Source organism: Globicephala melas, chromosome 17 (assembly GCF_963455315.2).
Source record: "Globicephala melas chromosome 17, mGloMel1.2, whole genome shotgun sequence".
Taxonomy (NCBI): Eukaryota; Metazoa; Chordata; class Mammalia; order Artiodactyla; family Delphinidae; genus Globicephala; species Globicephala melas.
In genome coordinates, this window is record NC_083330.1 from 28,812,806 (window position 1) to 28,825,514 (window position 12,709).

A 12,709-nucleotide genomic window follows, 5' to 3' on the forward strand; every position below is an offset into this window, starting at 1 on the left:
AAAGACTGGAAGGTTTATTGGTCCCAAGCATTTATGGGAATCTCTGATCAGTCATTAGTTGACTACTAAGCCCACCTACTAGAGAATACAGTGGCTGCACACTAGGGAATACAAACTGTATTTATTTATCAGGGCTGCCAAAAAGAGCTGTCTTAAGACAACAGAAATTTATTGTCTTATTGTTCTGGAGGCTAGAAGTTCAAAATCAAGATCTCAGCAGAGCCACACAATCTCTGACATCTCTAGGTGAGAATTCTTCCTCATCTCATCCAAATTCGGGTGATTTCTGGCAATCCACAGAATTTCTTGGTTTGCAGATGCAAGACTCCAGTTACATGCTCTTTTTTTCCTGGGTATTCATATGTTCTTTTTCCTCTGTGCCTTTCTTGTTTCTTCATGAGTCACAAAAAATTTTTTTGAAACTGGACATTTTAGATAATGTGAATGTGGCAACTCTGGAAATCAGATCCCTCCTCCCCAAAGTTTGCTGTTATTGTTGTTATTGCTGCTGGTGTGTGTGTGTGTGTGTGTGCTTAATCACTTTCTTAGACTAATTCTATAAAGTTTATATTATGGGTTGAATTGTGTTACTCCAAAAGACATGTTTAATTCCCAATACCTGGTACCTCAGAATGTGATGATATTGGGAAATAGGGTCTTTACAGAGATAATCAATTTAAAATGAAGTCATTAGGGTGTGCCCTAATCCAGCAAGACTTGTGTCCTTTCAAACTGATGAAAAACCAATGAGCCCCAAATAGAATAAACTTAAATAAGTCCATACCCTAGCACATTATAATCAAACTTAGATTCTTGAAAGCATCAAAAGAAAAATGCTCATAATGTATAAGAAATTCTCAGTAAGATTAATGCTAACTTCTCATTAGAAACTATTGAGGCCAGAGGCAGTGGAATAATACAATCAAAGTGCTGGGGGTGGAGGGGGGAAGACTGTCATTCAAGAGTTCTATATTCAGCAAAACTATTCCTCAAAATAGTGAGAGAAATTAATATATTCCAAGATAAACAAATGCTGAGGGAATTCACAACTACCAGCTCCAATGGGAATCTTTCAGTCTCAAATGAAAAGACACTAGATGGTAACTCAAATCCACATGAAGAAATAGATTATCAGTGAGGATAACTACATAGATAAATGTAAAACACAATACAAATGCAATTTTTGTAACTTTTTTCCTCTATCTGATTTAGAAGACAACTGTATAAAGCAATGAATATAAACGTGTGTTGATGGTCTTATAATGTTTAAAGATATAATTTATATAACAATAATATCACATAGGAAAAAGGAGGGAATGGAGCAAATCTTCTCCATTAGAGCAAATGTTCTGTATGCTATTGAAATTAAGTCAATATTAATCTAAATTAGATTGCTTTAAGTTAAGGAGCCAGTTGTAATCCTCAGGACAAACACTAAAAAAAATAACTTTTAAAAAAGAGTAAACAGAAAAAGAGAGAATTTAAATGGTACATTAGAAAATACCTATTTAACACAATAGAAGGTAGTAATGGAGGAACAGAGGAATAAAAAAGACATATAGAAAACAAATAGGAAAATTGCAAACATAAATCCTACCTTATCAGCAGTTACATTAAATGTGAATAATTAAATGCTCTGATCCAAAATGCAGAGACAGGCATGATGGAATTTTTTTTAATGATCCAATTATATATGGTATATAGGAGACACTTAGATTCAAAGACACAAATAAGTTAAAAGATAGAAAAAGATACATAATGCAAATGGTACCCAAGAAAGAGCTGGAGGGGTTATACTAATAAAAGACAAATAGACTTAAAAAAAATTCTACTAGATAGGAGAAACATTTTATAACAGTAAAAGGATTGACTTACAAAAACAAATAATAATTATAAACACCTAATAACTGAGTCCCAAATATATGAAACTAAAATTGACAGAATTGGAGGTAAAAACAGAAAATTCAACAAAGTTGCTCTCGGGAATTCCCTGGTAGTCCAGTGCTTAGGACTCTGAGCTCTCACTGCCGAGGGCCAGGTTTCGATCTCTGATAGGGGAACTAAGGTCCCACAAGCCGCACAGCATGGCCAAAAGAAAAAAAAAAGAGTTGAAAAAAAATAGTTGCTCTCAAAAATTGATAGAAGAACTGGAACAAAAATCAAAAAGAATTTATACAACTTAAAAAATATCAACCCACTTAACCTAACACCCATCATCAGCAGAATATACATTATTTTCAACCACACATGGAACATTTTCCAAGATAGATCATATGTTAAGTCATGAAATAAATATTAATAAATTTAAATGGATTTGTCATACATATAGAGTTAAATTAGAAATCAAAAACAGAAGGAAGCTACAACAATCAAGACCGTGTGGTATTGGCAAACAAACAGACAAATTGATCAAGGGTACAGAATAGAGATCCTAGAAATAGACCCACACAAATACAGTCAACTGGTCTTTGACAAAGGAACAAAAGCAATTCAATGGAGAAAAAAGAATATTTTCAACAAATGGTGCTGAAACAACTAAACATCCAAATGCAAAAAAAAAAAAAAATGAATCCAGACACAGACCATACACATTTCATAAAAATTAACTCAAAATATATCATAGACCTAGATGTAAAACACAAAACTACAAAACTCTTAAAGACAACATAAGAAAAACCCTAGGTGACCTTTGGCTTAGTGATGGCTTCTTAGACACAATACCAAAAACACAATCCATGAAAGAAAAATGTGATAAATTGGACTTTTCCTAATTTAAAAACTTTGGCTCTGCAAAGACACTGTTAAGAGAATGAAAAGACTAACCGCAGACTGGAAGAAAATATTTGCAAAACACATATCTGGTAAGGAACCAAAATATCCAAAATATAGAAAGAACTCTTAAAACTTAGCAGTAAGAAAGCAAACAACCCAATTAAAAAGTAAGCAGAAGAACTGATCAGATACCTTATCAAATAAGATATACAGATGGCAAATAAGCACATGAAGAGATGCTCCACATCATATGTCATGAGAGGATTGCAAATTAAAGTACCACTACACACCTGTTAGAATGGCTGAAATCATTGACAACAGCACTGACAGCACCAAATGCTAGTAAGGATGTCGGGCAATAAGAACTCTCATTTATTGCTGGTGGGGAGGCAAAAATGGTATAGCCACATTGAAGACAATTTGACAGTTTCTTTAAAAACTGAACATTGGCTTACCATATGATCCAGCAATTGCACTCCTTGGTATTTACCCAAATGAGTTGAAATCTTATCTCCACACAAAAACCTGCCCACGAAGTTTTATTCATAACTTAGCTAAAACTTGAGGGCAACCAAGATGTCCTTCAGAGGTGAAAGAATAAACATCTGTGGTATATCAACGGAGTATTGTTACGTGGTATACAATGGAAAACCATGCAGCAATTAAAAGAAATGATAAGACATGGAGAAACCTTAAATGTATATTGCTAAGTGAAAGAAACCAATTCAAAAACACTACATAATACATCATTCCAACTGTTGAGAATTTAGCTAAGCTACTCCATGGTATTGCAGCCTTGGCATCCATTTTTTTGGCCAAGAAACTTGCAGGGGTCTTAAACTGGCATTAGCTCCTCATGCAAGAACTTTGTCCAGATAACAGCCTGCATTCACAAGTAAATGTAAGTTCTCAGTGTGACTTCCCCAACAGCCCTTGTGATAAACAGTCACCCCTCCTCCCAGAGCCTTCCCCTTGTGTACCCCTTAGATAAGACAGTTGGGGAGATTATCAAAGCCTTACTCTTTTTGGTTTGAATTGACCAATCTGACTTAGCCTGGAAACCCCAAAGCACTCCACCCATGGACCTTAATAAAGGCACATGCCCCACACCCTGTCACTCTCTCTGCTTACATCATGCCTTGACCTCCCCATGTGGTCCCTCAACATATGCTGTGTACTTCCTCCAGGACCTGTGAGCAATAAACTTCTCTATTTCAATTCCCTTGTGGTCATTTGTTGAACCAGGGCTCACCATCTGTCATCACAGGACTCAACAAAACCTAATTTAATGTTTATTAATGTCACAGCAATGCCATTCTGGAAAAGGCAAAATTACCGAGACAGTAAAAAGACAAGTGGTTTCCAAGGATTTGGAGGGAGGGAAGGATCAATGAACAGGTGTTGCACAGGTAATTTGGGGGCAGTGAAACAACTTGTATGACACTGTAATGGTGGATGCATTTGTAAAAACGCATAGGATATACAACATAGAGTGAACCCTAATATAAACTATGGACTTCAGTTAATAACAATTTATCAATATTGGCTCATCAAATGTATTTCTTACAGTAGATCCAGCAATTGCTGGATCACATGGCAAGCCAATTTTTAGTATTATATAACATATTAACAAGATGTTAATAATAGAGTAATTTGTGTAGAAGGGGTAGAGAGGAGTGGTGGGGGGAAGGGTTATGTGGGAACTCTCTGTACTTTCTGCTAAATTTTTCTGTAAATCTAAAACAGCTCTAAAAAATAAAGTCCATTAATTTTTTAAAAATGGTACAACAAGTTTGCTGGATACAATATCAATTTACAAAAATCAATTGTATTTTGATACATGAGCAAAATTAAGAATGAAATTTCACTCACAATAGCACCAAAATGAATAAAATACTTAGGAATATATTTAACAAGAGAAGTGCAAAGCATACACTAAAAATCATAAAACTTTGCTGAAGTAAATTAAAGAAGACCTAAATAAATAGTCATTCTATGATTATGGATTAGAAGACTCAATATTGTTAAGATGGCAGTTCTCTCCCAAACTGATCTATAGATTCAACACAATCCCTATCAAAAAATTTTTACAGAAATTGACAAAGTCAAAAATTTATATGAAAATGCAAAACATCTAATAGCCAAAATAATTTTGAAAATAAGAATAAAGTTGAAGAACTTTCACTTCCTAATTTCAAAACTAACTATAAAAGCTAAAGTAATCAAGACAGTCTGGTATTGGCATATAGACATGTAAATATAACTGACCCTTGAATAACACAGATTTGAACTGTGAGGGTCCACTTATATGCAGATTTTTTCAATAGTATGTACTACAGTACTACACAATCTGTAGTTGGTTGAATCCACGGATGTAGAACTGTAGTTAAGGAACCTTGGGTGTGGAGGGCAGACTTTAAGTTATATGTGGATTTTCAAATGTGAGGAGGGCCAGTGGCCCTAACCTGCTGTGTTGTTTAAGGTCAACCGTATACAGATTAATGGAAGAGAATTGAGAGCCCAGAAATAAAGCCTTATATTTCAGTCAACTGATTTGTTTTACAAAGATGCCAAAACAAATCACTGGGAGGAAAGGATAGTCTGTTCAACAAATGCTGCTGGGACCATTAGATCCACACACAAAAAGATAGACTTCATCTCAGAATAAACACAAAATTAACTCAAAACGGATTATATACTTGAATGTAGGATTTTAACTCTAACCAATAAATAAGTTAAATAAATAACTTATTTATTTATAATAAATAATAATAAATAAATAAATAAGTTAACCAGTAAAACTTTTAGAAGAATATGTAAAAGAAAATCTTCAAGACCTTGTGTTAGGGAAAGACCAAAAGAATGATTCATAAAATTAAAAAATTATTAAATTGGACCTCATCAATGTTTAAAACCTTTGCACTTCAAGAGGCACCATTAAGAAAATGAAAAGATAAGCAATAGATAGGAAGCAAATATTTTCAAAACACATGCCCAATAAAGGACTTATACCCAGAACCTATGAAGAATGCTGACAACTCAATAATAAGATAATCCATCAAAAATGGTCAAACTTGTGAACAGTCCTTTATGAAAGAAGATACAGGAATGGATGATGAAAAAATGGTACATGAAAAGATGCTCAACAATATCATCCATTAGGGAAATGTAGATTAAAAGCACCATTTAACATCCACCAGAGTGGCTCTAATAAATCAGACTGACATTAACAAAATGTTACGTTGACATTAACAACATTAACAAGGATGTGGACAAACAGGAACCCTCCTATGTTGCTGGTGGGAGTGTAAAGTAGTGCAGGCATTTTGAAAAACAGTTCAGTTGTTTCTCAAAATGTTAAGCATTAAACTACCATATCACCCAGCAATTCTACCCCTAAGCCCAAGAGAAATGAAAATATATGTCTGCACAGAGACTTACACAAAAACATTCATAGCAACATTATTTATAATAATCAAAAATTGGAGACAATCTAAGCGTCCATAAACTGGTGAATAGATAGGGTGAAAATGCAGTATATCCGTACAATGAAACACTATTCAGCATTGAAAAGAACAACCCCTACTGATACATGGTACATCATGGTTGAGCCTGAAAAACATTATGAAAGAAGCTAAACAAAAAAGACCACATATTGTATGATTCCATTTACATGAAATGTCTAGAAAAGACAAGTTTACAGAGATAGAGAGTAAATTAGTGTTTGCCTGAGGTTAGGGCTAGGAATAAGAATGAACTGTAAATAGTCATGAGGGATCTTATTGGGAAAGAAAAGATGTTCTAAAACTATTTTATGGAAATGGTAACACTACCTGGTAAAATTACTAAATATCATTAAATTGTACACTTGAAATGGGTGAAGGTCAACTATACTTCAATAAAGTTTTTTAAAAAAGAACCATGGTAATGATATGTGAAGTATCAATATTAATTTGTATTTTCTCTTATTCCTCCTGATTTCCCATTAATTCTCCCAAATATAACTACATGGAAAACAAAAGTGTATACTTCCAAGTTGAAGGGGAAAAAATAGATATCAAATCCTTCACTTCTAAGCTGAAAAGGCCTTTTTCAGACAGAAAATATTTAAAGGAAAAAAAGTACTCTCAGCCCCCAGTAGATAAGAAATACTCTGAGCAAGATGTAAGGACTGGGCTTCCCTGGTGACGCAGTGGTTGAGAGTCCGCCTGCCGATGCAGGGGGCACGGGTTCGTGCCCTGATCCGGGAGGATCCCACATGCCGCGGAGCGGCTGGGCCCGTGAGCCATGGCCGCTGAGCCTGTGCGTCCGGAGCCTGTGCTCCACCGCGGGAGAGGCCACAACAGTGAGAGGCCCGCGTACCTCAAAAAAAAAAAAAAAAAAAAAAAGTAAGGACTTTGGAGAGGAAAAGAGAGTTAAGCACACTGTAGAGGACATGCCTCTTATAGAGTGACCAACTCCATGACTTTCTATGCTTTCAAACTGAAAGTCTTGCATCCTGGGAACCTCTTCACTCTCAGGCAAATCAGGAAAGTTGGTCACACTACTCTTAGCCGTACCTTCTATGTCAAGTTCTGGGGGATTGAGACAGGGGTGTGGGTGTGGAACCAAAAATAGAAGAAACTTGTGCCCTTATTTCCATCTGAGATTTCTGAAAGTCGGGACCCTACTGCACCCTCAAGGAAATAGGAAAAGGGTGGGTGCAACATTGTGATTTATAAGAAGTATATATATTTGGTCATTCTAATGACCAAAATATATTTCTCAGATATATTTGGTCTTCATGCATAGTTCCTGGCTCTCAAAACTCTTGGAATTTTTTGATCAATAAGAGTAATGGAAGCATCTTTTTAAATATTTTGGTCTCTTGTCCTCAGTTCTTGTCTTCAGGGCCATAAAGGTGAAGTGGGTGTTATTCATAGCAAGCCCTTTCTATCACAGTTGGGTTTGTGTTAATGAAGGTGACTTTTGGATCCCAACCCAGGAAGGGGGTGGGTTGCCAGGAGCACCAACCAAGTGGGACTTTCAGTCCCACCCCCTGATTTCCTGGGAGTTGCATCAGTTGCCATTGGCCAATTATTTAGTCAATCATGACTATGTAATGAGTTTCCCATTAAAACCCCCAAGAGACAGCTTTTTTCAGAGAGCTTCCACATACCGCTGTGCCCCAAGCTCTAAAAGGACAGAAGTTTCTTTGTTAGGGACCTCACCCTATGCATCTCTTCATCTGGTTGTTGATTCGTATATAATAAATTGGTCATCTACTGAGTAAATGGATTTTCCTGAGTTCTGTTAGCTGTCTAGCAAATTAATCGAACCCAAGGAGAGGGTTGTGGGAACCTCTTGTTTACAGCCAATTAGTCACAAATACAGAGAAAAGCTGTGTTTGCATCTGGCGTCTGAATTGGAGAGTGGTCTTCTGGGACTGAGCCCTGTACCTATGAAATTTGATTCTATCCCCGGGTATGGTGTAAGAATTGAACTGAATTCTCAGACACCAGAATTGCTTGTAGGAAATGTGGGGAATTTTCTTTTCCCACCTTGGAAATTGAGTCTCAGAACATCAGTTCAGTGGAGAAGTAGGGATGATGGGGTGGCAGGCTAGCCGAGAAAGAGATATACACATCCTCCAGAGACACCTGTGGCACCTGTGGAGTGTAGAAGGGGGTCTGAAAGTTCCTTTGGGTCCCATTTGTGGCATGGACGTTAACTGGGAGAAAGCATGGTTACCTTTGCAGATGGTTTTACAACTGGGATGAAGAGACATACATCCAAAGGGTCCTTTGTGGGCCATCCTCAAAACAGAAAGGATAGAATGGGCTCAGGGCATCACCGGTGCTATGAAGCAGAGTAGATACAAAGATAATGCCACATTCTGTCCAGGTTGCCATTAGAGAAAACATCATACTTCGCCTTTGCCAAGAGTCTGATAGGATAAATTACATAGAAAGTAAGAATCCAGTGTAGGACTGAACAATTCAAGACCTGCAGGAGATAAGGCCCCTCCCACATCACCCAGAGTGGGAGTTGCATAAGCCCCTAAAATTTAAAAATACAACCCAGAAAAAAGGTTAGTAAGAAAAGACTAAACAGAGGGAACATCGTGAATATAATTAAACTTCAAAATTAAATGACTGAAAATAACAGAATTTATTTTTACTTAGAAATGACTAAGTTTTCTGCCTCAGGCAAAATAAGACCTTTGAGAAAATCAAAGTGAATTACACAGAAAATAAAGGAATGGACATTAGAGAAGCTTCTAAAGCAAGAAGTCTACCCTCCACTGAGATTCCCAAACTTGAACTTCTAGAAAGTATGGCAGGAACAGTTGGCCTGTAATTTGCATGAGGATACGTGCGCACAGTCATGGAATCCCCAGCGTAGCCTCTGCACATCTGAAAGTGCTGGTACCATCACTGGAAATGAACTGCCAGAGAGTGAGGCGCATCAGGAAACAGCTCACATGAGGAGGCCTGGATTCTCATTATTTACTTATTTTAATAATTTACAGACTGGGAACAAAGGTTTACTTCAACAAACAGTGATTTTAAACTTAGAGGTCTTTCAACAATCTTGCCCCCGAACTTTGGATTCTGGTTAAATACTATCTGTTCAGATTTTCAGACTAATACAGACAGAGAAACAGTGTTTCAATAGATTATTTTAACTTCTGGAAAATACGTTCTGCTTTTTTTCTCTCATTTATATACTAAGTGGCCCTTTTTGTGCAAGGAAATGGTTAAGTTTCCTTTCAATATGTCTTACTCAACATTAAGCTTTTTTTTTTTCTGATCCTGTTCAGTATAAAATATTTATAACATAGCAAATTATATTATTTAATCCTATCTTATTTCTCAGACACTGATGGAGCTATATTTAGCAAGTAGATATAACATTAAAATACACAGTGTTTTAATATATGTGAGTGGAAAAATATTGGTAAATAATCAAATGTGATTATTATTTGTGATCTCATATTTTGGCTTGGATCAAAAATCCCTTGTGACATAATGGCATGTACTTCAAACATGGATTATATTTTTACAGAAAAAAATACTCGGGGAAAACTATTTGAAACTGAAAATCTTAAAAACGTTTCCATTACTGGTTTTATTGTATAACATGTTGTATAACATGCTGGCAAAATCCCCACAAAATTCATAAGGAAAAAATGTCTACCATAAAGGTGCATAAATAGTTAGAAAAATGTCTATATTCTTTATGAGAAGCATATCACATTACTCTCATAAAAGAAAAGTACCAACTATAGGAAAGATTTTTTTTTTACAGGAGAGTAGAAAGATTAAATAAAGAAAAACATTAAGAGAGGAAGGAATGAGTTGGAAACAAAGAGAGATAAAGAAGAAAGGAAGGGAGAAAGGAAAGAGATCTAATTTATCCTTTGCTATTAATTACATTTTATATTCAAATCTTAGGAGTTCTTCCAAAGTAGAAGTTTTTATATTGATTTATAATAATGCTTTGAGAGAAATGGCAAATCTGTAAAAACCATTGTTTGTAAGACAATATAATTTTCCCAGTTCATATGAGGTGATACTAACAATTAGAGTTATGAAGACAAAAATGATAAATGAAAAGGAGAAATGTCAAACTAGTAAACGCACTTTTCAGTTTTGAAATTGGTCTTGAAATTTTTCATTGCATTGAAAAACTGGGACGATGTCCACTTTGGCTTCAATATCATCATCAGTCCTCTAAGTCTTTGGCATGACCATATTTTATTGGTCATTTTATGGTTATACTGATAAAATATGGTATAACCATATTTTATTGTATCAGTTAGGACTACATGCAAATCAAGTTACAGGAAATCGGAGTAGCTTTTTAAAATATAGTCATCTTTTTTTCTCGCATCAGAGGAAGACTGAGGTATACATCAGTTCCGTGACTTACCCCTGCCAAGTTCCCTAATGGTCACAAGATGGTTGCTAGAGCTCAGGCTTAACACCAGGGCAAGAGGAAGACAAGACCAGCAGTGCTGCCTCACATGTTTCTTTTGCCAGAAAATCAAGAAAATTCAGGGAAATTCTCCAGTTTAAGTGGTAGGAAGAACTGTTGGGTCAGCCAACCAACAGTGTAAGCAATAGTTTCAAGAGTTGTTTTTATTCCTTTGTCCTAAGATCCTTATTATGAAATAAGTCAAGTTCAAGTGCTCCATAATAAATTGCAAGGATTTTATTTCAAAAGAACTAAATATTCTAGGAACTAGGTTAACCTTTAGTATCCTACTTTGTATATACCGAAAACGCCAATATTGCTCTGCATTGCATACCTCTTTCCATGAGAACTCACTTTCCCCCAGCATCTGTGTCTACCAGGGGCGAGCAGTTGGCCCAAATGTACGCAACACATACAAGGTTTAGTGGCCTGTGTTGCTCTCTAAGACCTGATCAAAAAGCTGAGCTGGGGGCTTCCCTGGTGGCACAGTGGTTGAGAGTCCGCCTGCCGATGCAGGGGACGCGGGTTCGTGCCCCAGTCCGGGAAGATCCCACATGCTGCGGAGCGGCTGGGCTCGTGACCCATGGCCGCTGAGGCTGCGCGTCTGGAGCCTGTGCTCCACAATGGGAGAGGCCACAACAGTGAGAGGCCCGTGTACTGCAAAAAAAAAAAAAAAAAAAAGGCCTAAATAGTTGTCCACATTAAAAAGAGTAATGCAAAGTTTCAAGAAATATCTATTCATTTTATAAATAAGGAAAATAAAATGCTATTTATTCTGTTCTCTGAATAAATGTTGACTTATTATTATGAATCAGCAAAATAAACCACGTCAAATTGCAACTAACTCACCTAGAAAATTAAACCAAGTCTTTTGTTGATTAACGATGGTATCAGACATTGAGCTTCCAGCTGCTTTGGGGGCATGTCTAGGAGTCAACACTATGGCTGAAGACATCAAGGCCAAAATCAAGAACCACCACACTGCCCCTTTGACAGCCCCTTCCCCAGAACCAGACCTAGAACTGCAGGCAGAACTCCATGGACCTGCACCCCTGTGAGAAGGCAATGACACTTAAAGGGAGCCATATCTCAGGGTGCAAATGGTACAATGTGTACAAGTCCCTCAGCCCCATATCTTGGGTGTCAGTCTGGGACGATACGTCCTGAGAAGATCTAAATTGGCTCCACCCACCTCCTCTGTCCTCCATCCTTCTCCCCCGGTGGCAAAGGAAGACCTGGGTACATGGTGATCCCGACCCGGGATCCTGAATCATGGCTTACCTAATAATAATTACTCATTGGAAAACTGGAGGGAAAAGGGTATTAAAAATAACATATATGCAGTACTATATATAAAATGGATAACCAACAAGGACCTACTGTATAGCACAGGGAACTAGTCTCAATATTTTGTTATAATTTATATGGGAAAATAATCTGAAAAAGAATATATATATGTGTATATATATATATATATATATGAATCACTTTGTTGTACACCTGAAACTAACACAACATTGTAAATCAATTATACTTCAGTAAAAAATATTTTTTTTAAAAAGGGTATTAAAAGATTATGACCCAGTATTTCATGTGACTATAACAAGTTCTACCAGATGGGAATTTAGAAATCTCTTTACCGAAAAGAACACTGAAACTATTTTTTTCTGGACCAAAGTAACAGATTTTTTTAAAGTGGAGAATAATGCCAAAATTCCACTCCCTGAGTACTTTGAATGTTTATCTTCTGAGGTTTTTTTGTTTGTTTTTTGTTTTTGTTTTTGTTTAGTTTTCATACTTCACAACATGTCCGCATGATTACCAACCTAGAAAATATCTCAGCATAACAATCATTTTTCTTATTCCCTGCTGGCTTCACATATAGATGTTAGTCAGAACTGCTTCCAAGGGGAAAGTTCATAAAATGGATTTGGAAATGTTGGATGGAACTATCTTCCAGGACTAATGAAAAAAGTTA